This window comes from Lacerta agilis, chromosome 2, assembly GCF_009819535.1.
Source record: "Lacerta agilis isolate rLacAgi1 chromosome 2, rLacAgi1.pri, whole genome shotgun sequence".
Classification (NCBI taxonomy): domain Eukaryota; kingdom Metazoa; phylum Chordata; class Lepidosauria; order Squamata; family Lacertidae; genus Lacerta; species Lacerta agilis.
Genome location: NC_046313.1, coordinates 66,135,299 through 66,148,269, shown reverse-complemented (window position 1 = coordinate 66,148,269; position 12,971 = coordinate 66,135,299).

Sequence of the window (12,971 nt, the reverse complement as noted above, 5' to 3'; positions counted from 1 at the left end):
TCTGCCTCGAGAGACAATGGAGTGTGCCTCCGGGGTGAAGTCAAACCGCTGTGCTAGCAGCACCAGTAACCTCCCCAGGGTGCAAGCCGTGGTAGTGTGTATGGAGGTCCTGGGCTGCCCAGACAACAACCCCCTCTTGGCTTCACAGGTGTAATCCAAAGAAAAGCAGAGCAATATGTTCGGCACCAGCTTGGCTGCAGGAGTTGCCAGAAGGAGGCATGCAAGATGCCATCCCACCGTTTTAGGGACTCCACTCCAGATTTGTGTAGGGTTTACGCCTTAGCCTTTTCTTCTGCAAGGCAGCAAAGGTTTAGGATAAGAGTTTTCCTTCTAGATTGGCTACCTTCTCAGGTTGATGAGCCCCATCTGCCCCTTACTTCCCTCTACAGAGCCAGAGTGGTGTAGTGATTAAGAGCGGTAGTCTCGTAATCTGGTGAACCAGGTTCGGGTCTCTGCTCCTCCACATGTAGCTGCTGGGTGACCTTGGGCTAGTCACACTTCTTTGAAGTCTCTCAGCCCCACTCACCTCACAGAGTGTTTGTTGTGGGGGAGGAAGGGAAAGGAGATTGTGAGCCGCTTTGAGACTCCTTAGGGTAGTGATAAAGCGGGATATCAAATCCAAACTCTTCTTCTTCTACAGCATGTGCAGAAACTGCCCTGATGGTGCAGGAGAGGGACCAGGCAATCACCTGCTCAAGGCCATGCTATGAAAATACTATTTCTTGTGATGTGGGATTTAGGCGATAACCTGTATCTATAAAGCTTCCATCACACTTGCCAACAAAGACCAGTCTAAGAACTTGGTGAAGAAATAGGTTCATCAGTGTGCCAACTTTGTTAAGCAGATACTACTCCATAGGTTCGCTATTCCTCTGGAGATGGGGAAAGGTTAGGTTGATTGTTTCACCATAGCCTTGGGAGAGTTTATAGTTGATTCGGCATGTGTTCCTGTTGAAGCCCTGGTTGATCTGTGGAAAAAATGACATAAACCAGATAATGGATGTGATCTCTTCTAAGTACACACTCTTGAATGGCTTTCTGGTACCCCAGGGAACTTGGAGTAATAGCAGCAGGGATAATTAGTAGAATGTAAGTGGAGAAAGGCACGTTCTAAATGTGATCAAACACAGGCTAGATCTTAGATCATACTTGGTGGTGATAGTTGCAAAGAAAGAAGTCTCACCACCACCACTGCATCCACACACTGCAGTCCAGTGGAACTGTTTAGGTAGCAAACGGTCTGCAGAGTATTAGTCCCCAGCGTGAACACCAACAGGTTACAGATAGTTCATTGTGACTTACTTGCTAAGCACTTCGTGGAAAATAGAACTCAACATTCATTCCAAACTGCACCTGACATGCATCTTTACATGCAGGTTTTCTGTGTTGTTTTTTTCAAACACAAATTGCATTGGCTGGAGAGGGGAATCTGCTAATTAACCTCTTCCTCCCTTGCTAAAGTCTTAACCACTGCTGGTGGTTAAGTTCCAGATGTTTCTGGGTGACACGAGGTAGCAGATTGCCCTGGTAGATGACCTACACCAGGAGAAAATGTGATGTTGATTCTTCTAAACCTCTCAGGAACTTTCAATACCATCCTAGTATTTGGGACGATTTGGATTGGGAATTAGATATACTGTGCTTCTGTTGTTCCACTCCTATATAACACGCAGGTCTCATAAAGTGGTGGTGGTGGAGAACTTTGGCTTTGTGCAGTGGCATCTGTGGCTATGGAGTAAATGTCTAGGAGAAATTTGGAGCTAGGTGTCGGCATATCAGTGACACCCAACGCTGCTTTTCTTACAATTTAGATGTAGCAGTGGATGTCCTGAACATATGCCTTCACTTGAAACAATAGGTTTGCTAACAAGCTAAACCCAGACAAGATGGAAGTAGTGCTGATGAGTAGGGCTTGGTGAATGCTATTTAAGTCAACAGCGAGTGATAATGGCTTTGTGTGACAAATGGCATCTGTGGCACACAGTGCCATTCTTCAACTGCTTTACCAGCTGCACCTCATCTTAGAGAGAGCCTTCTCACAACTTTCCATACTTTTGTAACACGCAATAATTATTGCTGTGGTGTTTGCACATGTACTTTCTTTGAAGAACATTTGGAAACTTTGGTAGGCTCAGATTCCAGTGACTGGGTTGCTAACAGGGATCTACTACAGTGAACCCATTTTATGGGTGCTAAAATATCTTCACTGGCTCTTAGCTTGTTTCCAGGTGTGATTCAAAGGGTTGGTTTTATAACTTGGAAAGCCCTGAACAGCTGGGGACCGGGGTGGGGGTGGGGGCGGGGCTCAAGAAGGCTGCGGTCAGAGTCCCCACTTTCTGATGAAGTTAGGTGTTTGCCTGGCACCAACGTTCTTTATCCTTCAGGCGCCAGATTAAAACTGTCTTATTTGCCCATGCATTTAGCAGATGAGTGCTTATTGCTCACTTATTACTCCCTTTTGTGCTTCCCTTATGTGCTTTTTTCTTTTCAGTGATTGATTTTTTTATTGTTAGTTTGTTTTTATTACTTGATAAGTTGCCTTGGTTGCTTGAAAAGCTTCAATGCAGAATGCAAATGCTTTAAAGAAAGAAATTAGATTCTCTAAAATTATTCTTAATAATCTAATGACAATACAAGGCAGCGAGCAACCAAAGTTCACTAAACCCCGCCCCCAATCACTCCTAGTGTCCCTTTTTTCTAGGGACAGTCACGGATTTACAGAAACTGTCCCAGTTTCTTGTTTGATATCAGAATATCCTACTTTTCCTTAGGACGTCGCTATTTTCATCAGAGAAATGTTGGAGGGTGTGGAGTTATGCGACTCCCAAGCCAAGGAGACAAATAACCATAAAGCTTTTTAAAGACATCTGAATGCAACCCTGTATAGGGAAGTTTTTATGTTAAAACATTAGTTTTATTATGTTTTTATGTATGCTGGAAGCCACCCAGTAACTGGGCAACCCAGTCAGATAGGCAGGTTGTTGTTGTTGTTGTTGTTGTTGTTATGTCACACAATACTTTTGGTTGTGCATCCAATTGATCCAATATGCTTTTAAATGTACTTTTAAAAAAGTATACTTGCTTTGAAGTGCTTTAGAAATCAATACTTAATTGCTCAACTTATTAATAAGAATTAATGCTTCGCTTAATTTGTTAACTACTGTATAACACCTTGTGAAGACTTTATTATAAAAGGCAGGATATAAATACATCAAATTATTAAAATACAATTAGATACAGGCTCGGACACAGACTTAGCTATATTCTAATATAAACATGTTCACAATTACATGTGTCATGATACAAGTGCACTCACTAATGAGCCCAGATTGGAAGCAGCTCCCCGTCTAGTTTATGCTGAGTAAGGAGAATTCTTATAACAACAAAAATTGAAGCAGAAATTGCCATTGTTCATTTATTCACCTCATGTCCAGTGAATAAGATTGGCATTGGCTGTTGCTGGTTTCACTCTGCAAACGATTATCTGCATTGCATTTCCTTTGTGTTGAAGTGAATGGGGTGGAATAATGTAATGGCAACATAACTTATGTAAGTTATAAGATTTCATTGCAGTGAGAGGTATAACAGTTTTCGACAGAAGACAAACTGCAGCAGAACGGAAACACTGCTGCGTGTGATGAATACAAGGAAGAAAGGAAACCTATGCCTCCTTACATCCCTAATGCTGAGTGGTGCATGGTGGTATCTTGCTACATGATTTGTCACATGGTCATCAGGGTCTAGAAATATTTTGGCTTTATTTTCAAATAGGTCAGGTAATGGTCATTATGTAGCAGGGCAGATGGCCGATTAATTTTTTCTAAATCTCTTCTGGAAGCTACTTACAAGCAGATTGTTCCATAATTGGTTTGTTTTTTTAATGCCCCTTTATTATTCATTATTGATAACTATCAGCAAAAACTACCAGAGACGATCCTTTGGGCTCTGTAGGTGAACTGTTGATCCATAAGCAATTAAGGAGTTATCTGCTGACCCACCAAAACAGTCCTATTATGGAATGTGGAAGTTCTCAATTATTTAAACCTAAGAGCGCCCACCCAATCGGCAGTAGCTTTCATAAAGGACTAAACCTATTGTTTTGAGTCAGACACCAATCTGTAGTTTTCTACTATTTCCCAATAATTTGTTTCAAGTGAGTTTGAGGCAGGCTTTTGCAGATATGGATGGAGAGCTGTCAGGTGCAACCTTGGCTCTCTCCTGGGCCCCAGCTGTGTGTCTGTCCTAACTGGGTACTCCTGAGACAGAGGTGACGATCCCACTAATAACTTTTTCAGAGATGTGGAGATGATCTCCACATCCGTAATTTATTCTGTGCAGCTTTATTAAACCGACACGATATGACACTCTGTAAGGACTTTACAGAGATGCAGATGGAGTAACATATGCTTACTGTTGCTTTGCAGTTATTTTCAGGGAAGGAGTCCCATAGTTGACAGCACGAGCAATGAATCAGGCCTGCCTCTTAGGTGCTGTGGTTGAACTTTTACACTGGTAAAGGAGAGTCTGTTTTAGTGACCGGTTGGTTGGGACACTAATGGAGATGGTCCTCCAGAATGCCTTTTCCTGTTTGGGCCTTAGGGTCAAGGAAGGTTACTCTGTGCCATGCTTTCTCTCTCCAGTACCCACAAGCAAACAGTCCTTCATCTTTTCCATTTGCAGCTGGTCTCTTCCATTATCCACAGACCGGGAGGAGATGATCAGTAATTGTTAAGTGCTTGAATCAGAGACTAATAGCTGGCTGCTAATTTGCCCTGTAATGCAAGTCTGAATTCCTGGTAAACAAACTGGCTGCTTTTCACACACAGGGATGGTTGCCAAGAGCCTAATATTAGAACTCTGGAGTGAAGGCTTTTAGAGCAATTCCATCCACTCAAAAGATGTTTAATGACATTAAATTGTGTACTAAATAATTAGAAGATGAAGGCTCACTTGGAGTCAATGAGTTATTGTCTGATTAAGGTGGAAAGGGGTTTCTGTCCTACTTTTTAAACAGTTGTACTAAAATGGTGTACCTGATAAATGATAAAGATAACTAGGCCTTTACCTATGGGCAAAATAATTGGCGCAAGATGACGTTATCCATCACAGTCTAAACAAGATCATTCCTGGCTTCAGCCTTCTTCCAAGTGGCTTTTTAAAAGCATACCGTTGGTAAAAGGTGATATAATAAAAGTCAGATGTGGTTCTAAATTTTTATAGTAAGCATCTGCTGGCAGGAATTTATGACTTAGCAAAAGGGGCTTTGGGTGGGAAGGTGCACCGATTGCTTCTGTCTTTAGGAAAGTAGAAACTCCACACCACAGAAAAACACAGTGTCAAGTTCAGAGGCTGTGTGCGAGCAGGAAACAGGAAAGCCAATGATACTCAGTTTGAAGCACACGCAGAGATGGATAAACTAAAGGATGTTATATTGATTTTGCAACTGAATCAAAGTTAATTAGTAAGTTAACCTTCAGCGGCGTTGTGCGTTGGCTACAACCCATCAATATAAACAGAGTCCAGGAAAGTGCAGCCGTGGCTCAGATGATCAGTGCAGAGGGAGCTGGGTCTCCTGCCCTATCATTCGTGATGGTTTTACCCTTTGCTGGTTCTTTACTTATAGCAGCTACATAGCATGCAGAAATCTAGCACGTCATGCATTCCCTGGCATGGAAATAAAATTATAATGAAGGGCTCGTCTGACAAATCACTAGGTATCTGTAAACAAAATAAAAGTTAGCAAGTTTTTTGGGTGCTGCTTTCCATTTGTTTTATCACAGTGTTCCCGTACAAAGCTCTAGTTTTGCAGTGGCGTTTCGGTTTTGTCTGCATTGGTAAATCCCACCCCCTGCATTTCAACCTTGAATTGTGGTGTTATATGGGGTTCGCCACATAGCAGGAGGCAGAGCAGGGAGAAGACAAATGGATCACATCACAGTAGTGATGAGAAAAGCTTTTTTTTGATGGTATGATGCCAAACATCTGAGATGTCTGGCAGTTGTGCCTTATCTGTGGCTACTATTGTGCAGCAAATACCACACAGTGTGCTGCGGGAGCCAGGTTCAATATCCCCCTTGCCTTTCTTTTTTGAGGGGCAGCAATGGTTACCAAAATGTTGCACTGTAACAAAGATTACCTTGAAAATCTGGGTTCCAATGGTTTGAAAACTCAGTGTTCTTCAACCTTATTTGATGATCTACCTAGGTTATCAATTTTAAAATAATTAAATTTCTTAAGTAAAGCTTTCATCCATATCCTTTCATAACACTCCAAGGGTAATTTTTTGTTGTCATTGATTTCCAACTTTCCACTAATCATAGAATCATAGAGTTGGAAGAGACCACAAGGGCCATCCAGTCCAACCCCCTGCCAAGCAGGAAACACCATCAAAGCATTCCTGACAGATGGCTGTCAAGCCTCCGCTTAAAGACCTTATAGATGACGGGCAGCAAAACAATAATTCCAAATAGTGCAATATGGTTCACTTCTGGATAAATCCTTTGTTTTCTCCAGAATTTCTTTCCAATAAACAATAACTGGACATTGGCAAAATGTATAAAAATAGCTGCTCCAAACTCAGTTTCCTCCAAAAGCACCTGGATCTGGTCCATGATCTTGCGCAAGAAGGGGGTATTGACAGATGGCCAGAAATTACTTAGATTTTCCACATCCAGGGAGGGTTTCTTGAGTAGTGGTTTTATCACTGCCTCCTTCAAGCAGGCATGGACCACACCCTCTCACAATGAGGCATTAATCACCTCCCTGACCCCCTCACTCTTCGTTTTATCAGCCTCAGCCAAGAGGGGCAGGTAGTTGCCCAGGTACAAGCATCTTGTCCACATCCTTGAGCCTTACTAACTGAAACTTATCCAACACAAAAGAGCTAGACAGTGCTCTGGACACCTCTCGAAACAGCAACAGGAGAGACATTCATGTCCCTCCTATGGGCTTCTCAAAGGCATCTGCTTGGTCACTCTGAAAAAGAAGAAGTTAGACTAGCCAGGTCTTCCATTTCCCGAAGCAGATTCACAAAACCTTCTGTTTTAATTAATCATTTATTAAATTATTGCCCCAAAAAGCCCTTCACATATATATGCCATTTACAGATAACATGTAATGTAAACAAAGCTTAACAAATAAGTTAACACACTGCTCTATTAAGCTATAGACAATAGTTCTTGCCAAACGTCATCTATTAATGTTCCAGTATTCAGCAAAAGGTCACCCTTGATCACACAGGGCAAATGCAGTTTGCTTTGTATTTTCCCAGGCACATTTATAATGGTCCAATTTATTCATTAGCATGGCTTGCCAGATCTTGCATAACTCCTCTTCTGTTGCAGGCAACAAGTCTTTATTCCTCTCTAATATGGTGCCAGAAAGATTTGTGCTTAACTATTTGCAGGATAAAAAAAAGGCAAAGGAGTCAGTCCATTGGCTTTGATGGGTTTGCTACAGGGATTGGGGGGGCGCACTTTCTCATGAACAACCTTCTGAAGGTTGCATGACAGTGGTGGATGGGGCCCGAGTTTAAAGTGGGTGGGATATGTAAGACTTTTACCCTTTGGGATTGGTAGGGCAGAAGGTAAGGAGACCAACACAGCCTCAATTTAGAAAAAGGAAAACCAAACAGCAGAGGGAAAAGTTCTAGCCCAGCCTAGTTTACTGGAGGGTTGTTGTTTTTTTTAATGGAAGGAAGCATTCAAAAAGTGTCCAAGAAGCAAAGCAGCAGTCCATTCTATCACCTTAGAGGTGATATCATTTCACTTTGTTCTACAGCATATGTAGCTAGGGATGGGGGAGAACTTTGGTTACGTCTGCATTTAAAGCTAAACCTACCTAATCCACTCTTTCCAAAACAATATGTGAACTGAAACACAGCCATCCTTCAAAATCGGCTTATCTCTGAGTTTTGCAAGGGAGTTCTCCAGCCAAGAAATGTGCAAAAGAAATGAATACCGGTATACTGGGGTGAAATCTGCCTACAAATGCGTATATTGGCAAAAGTAACATACAAAAAAAGTGTTGTATTAGGGAAATTGCTATGCAATAGTGGGCCTATTGGGTGCAAATGGTGTACAAAAATGCAATATATTAGGAGAGATCTGCACTAAAATTCTGAAGCCTCTAAAAAATGCAGATTGTTGTGGAAATGTGAAGTGAATTTAAGATAAGAAAAATGAGAAACCAAAATTGACAGATTTGCCCATCCCAGTCCCAAAGAAGAGCAGTGCCAAAGATGCTCCAACTACCACACAATTGCGCTCATTTCACACACTAGCCAGGTTATGCTTATAATTATTCAAGGCAGGCTTAAGCAGTATGTGGACTGAGAACTTCCAGAAGTGCAAGCTGGATTTCGAAGGGGCAGAGGAACCAGAGACCAAATTGCAAACATGTGCTGGATTATGGAGAAAGCTAGAGAGTTCCAAAAAACATCTACTTCTGCTTCATTGACTATGCAAAAGCATTTGACTGTGTCAACCACAGCAAACTATGGCAAGTTCTTTAAAAATGGGAGTGCCTGATCACCTCATCTGTCTCCTGAGAAATCATTATGTGGGACAATAAGCTACAGTTAGAACTGGATATGGAATAACTGATTGGTTCAAAATTGGGAAAGGAGTACGACAAGGCTGTATATTTTCTCCCTGCTTATTTAACTTATATGCAGAATTCATCATATGAAAGGCTGGACTGGATGAATCCCAAGCCGGAATTAAGATTGCCGGAAGAAATATCAACAATCTCAGATATACTGATGACACAACCTTGATGGCAGAAAGTGAGGAATAATTAAAGAACCTTTTAATGAGGGTGATAGAGGAGAGCGCCACTGGTCCCGTCACCTCCTGACAAATAGAAGGGGAAGAAATAGAGGCAGTGAGAGATTTTACTTTCTTGGGCTCCATGATCACTGCAGATGGTGACAGCAGTCACAAAATTAAAAGACGCCTGCCTCTTGGGAGAAAAGCAATGACAAACCTCGACAGCATCTTAAAAAGCAGAGACATCACCTTGCCGACAAAGGTCCGTATAGTTAAAGTTATGGTTTTCCCAGTAGTGATGTATGGAAGTGAGAGCTGGACCATAAAGAAGGCTGATCGCTGAAGAATTGATGCTTTTGAATTATGGTGCTGGAGGAGACTCTAGAGAGTCCCATGGACTGCAAAAAGATCAAACCTATGCATTCTGAAGGACATCAGCCCTGAGTGCTCACTGGAAGGAAAGATCCTGAAGCTGAGGCTCCAATACTTTGGTCACTTCATGAGAAGAGAAGACTCCCTGGAAAAGACCCTGATGTTGGAAAAGATGGAGGGCACAAGGAGAAGGGGACGACAGAGGATGAGATGGTTGGACAGTGTTCTCGAAGCTACTAACGTGAGTCTGACCAAACTGCGTGAGGCAGTGGAAGACAGGAGTGCCTGGCGTGCTCTGGTCCATGGGGTCACAAAGAGTTGGACACGACTAAATGACTAAACAACAAGAACTCACTGAGGGCTCGTCCACACTTCTGCTTGTCCCTTGCCTAGAAAGCACAGGTCCAAGCGGTTTCCCATTTGTCCTGTGCTTTCTTTGCATGAGTCTGAGAGGTTTTCCACTTGTCCTGCCGCTTTCTCAGGGAAAACCCGTTCTTTAGTGCTGAACCGGAGTAAACAGCAAGCGGAAGTCTGAATGAGCTCTGATATGACTAAGCAGAGCCACTCGCTGAAGAAATGGGCCGCAATCTGACACACAATTTTCACAGTTGCTTAAATCCCACTGTTATTAATTGGGGTTTAAAATCATGCCCCGTTCTCCCAGACTGTGGCTTTGTAACATACCGGTACTTACCTATAAATAACAGTTATTTTCCTGTGTGAACACAACTGATGAACTATGAAGTGGGAGGCGGTGTTTCCTTTGCCTAATTGTGGAAAAATGTTTTTTTCTGCATTTTGGAACCAAACTCCAGCTGCTCTATGTCCTTCCCCTGCTCCTCGTTGTACACCCCCACAGCATTCCACTACAGGCCAAGCAGATGTGAACTAAGGGTGGGTGAGGGGGCTTAGACTTTCCCTGAATTCTAAATGGCTGAGATAACAGTTTTATTTTGCAGCCTCCCAGACTAGCAGCCAGAAAAAGCCAGAGACCAAGGGATTCTGAAATAATCTTTTGATTAGCTGAAGTCAATTTTGCTAAGTGCTAGTGGCTCTGAAAAACTGGTTCTGTCAGAGATCCCTAGGGATCCATTATGTATTCAAGGCAATAAAGGAAGAATTGCTTGAGGTTTTTTTTTCCCTTTCCTTTCTTCAGAAATAGAGAATTATGGAGGTTATTTTCCCCAGACTACAGCTCTTTGGGTTTAAATCTTTGCATCTTTGGGGAAAGTGTTTGCTTCAAATGAGAGCAGTTAAAGTACCTCCGTTTCCTAATGTAAGGTTTAGCAGAGACATCTGAGGAGGTTAAAGCTCTCGCATCTTATTTCCGAGGCAGAAATTCTCATGTGCCTCTACCCCAAACGTTTTGATTCCCTGGGTATTATAATCACTTCCCCACACCCCTGTCCAAGCAGGTGTTTATTTGCAACAGTGGTCTGTTACTGCAGTGTTCTTCGACCTGGTAATCCCCAAAAGTTGCTGGAGTACAACTCTCATCATCCCCAGCCAGTGGTAAAGGATAATAGGTGTTGTAGTCCAACAACACCTGAGGGCCCAAGGTTGAAAAGCACTGTTCTACTGCTTGTCTTGACCTTCATGCTAGTTACTTTTGCCCACAGCCCACCATCCCTGTCATCCCTACCCATCCTTTATGTGCTGGTTCCCTACCAAAAACGTCCCTTAACAGTAACCAAAATATCTACACCTGTTAGGATGAACTGAGTAGACATGTAGCATAGTTCATACTACACAAGGCACCTGAAGTTTGAAGAGATGGTTGGCTGTTTCACAACAATATACAGAATTCTCTCCTCTTAGTCCCCGCCCCCCAGCCCTTTGTCCCTCTGGTTTCCAAGCTTCCCCAGTTCTTAGGTTTTTGAATCCCCTTCCTCTTCCCACTTATAAATACACCTTGGTATGTTCATCTCAGGCTGTGTGCACACCATATGTTTAAAGCACATACCCAACTCAAAAGGAGTCCTGGAAACTGTAGTTTGTTAAGGGAACTGGGAATTGTAGCTCTGTTAGGGGTAAATTGCATTTCCCATTATTCTTGTCTGGTGGGGGGGGGATGTGTTTTAAAGATGTGCGTATGCAGCCTCAGTCAACTAAAGTCCTCCTTCCCCCAATTTCCCTTCATCTGCTCCCATTTATTTCAGCTCTGAGCCTCCATCCCACAAGCCCTTCTGAGTTGATTCCCTGCCCTGCCAATATTCCTTCTGCCACCTGGTCTTCTGGGCTATTTACAGTATCTTTTAGTTGCCATGCCTCTTGGAATCTCTTTCCACAAACATTCACAGCCCTCTGTGCTTTCCTCATCCACCCAGATGGCCCTGAATCTTTCTGCCTCTGTTCTTGCTTGCTGCTATGTACACAAAATATCTCTTCTGCCTACATGTCCAGTTTCATTTCCCTCACAGAAGCTGTCATCCTTTTCTCAGCGACTGACCCTTTTCTCTGCAGTAGTTATATTTAGTGACCAGTCAGTCTATGACATCAGAGCAACTCAACCAATGACACAGGAGGGTGCTCACAGAAGGACATTGAGCTTCCTTCAGTTATTTAGATGCATGTATGCTATAGTAATTATGAGAAATTGTTCTGACAGCTACTGCTAATCTTATGGCCAAGTAAGTACTTTTGCTAAGTGACTAAATGTCAACTACATTTCCCATTAATCAATAACATTTACCATGCTCCAGGTGTAAATATCAAAAGCAAGCTTCAAGTTGTAACATAATCATCAGGCATTAATTGGTACATTTCAAGAGCACCAAAACTATTCAATAAATGACCCAAGTGCATTATAATGTCCATCAATTACTGGTAAATTTTCATATTTGCCAGAGCTGGCTAGGAATTCGAATAAATTAATTGCTTTTCAGACATCTTCTTGCTTCAGTTATAGTTTTATTTAACCCAATAAAAACACTCCTCTGTTGTCCTTGTCCTTAAATATATGGTACTCCAAACATATCACAGCTGGATGAGAGACTTCCTTTGACTTTGGCTTTACCTTGTACAGATTTGCTTTTCTTCCCTTAGTTTTTCTATTGAACTATTCCATTGAAATTGTGCAATTATCTGTTTGCCTCACCTTGCATTTCTTACCTTCCTCAGGATTTGCTTTAACCCCTTACTATGGATCCCACTCACTGATAATTACCTTCTTCTGATGTTCCATCAAGACTTCTGTAGCCTTGATTAATCCAAACAATTTTCTGCATTATTTTTTTAATCACATTTCTTGGCAGGTCACTGATGAATCAGCCGCACACTGCAGCCTTTAGAAACAAGCCATTCCATGAGGCAAAGCAACCTTTTGCTAATCCTTAAAACTTGCCCTTAGCATCCCTGTATTGTGTTTGCTGTCTTCCCTCTCACTCCTTCCCACTTTTCTGGACCTGAGGTTTGGAAAGAATCCAGCTTCTGTGAGCATCATGCCCTGGTCTAATGGAATATGTAATTATTGCCACTGAGGCATGCAGCTAGACTCTGGGTCACTATTAACTCAGAGTGACAGGGTTCATTACGCACATGCGTCTCTTCAAAGAGGAGGGAGTGATGGATCAGAAATTAAATCAAGCCTAGTCGCTCCGCTTCAAGTGCTGTTAGTTGGGGCGTTCCAAAGAACATAACTAGGAAATAATGAGATGAAATTAAGCAAAGATAGATGGAGGATGAATTAAAAAAAACAAAAACCTCTCAAAGCCCAATTAGCCTGTAGACAGTATTTATGTGATCCTGGGGCCAGATTGCTGAACTCCTCTGTGAATGTGAAATACAGCTCCCAGAACATTCTTTCTATTCAGCTTCTGAAAGATACGGTCA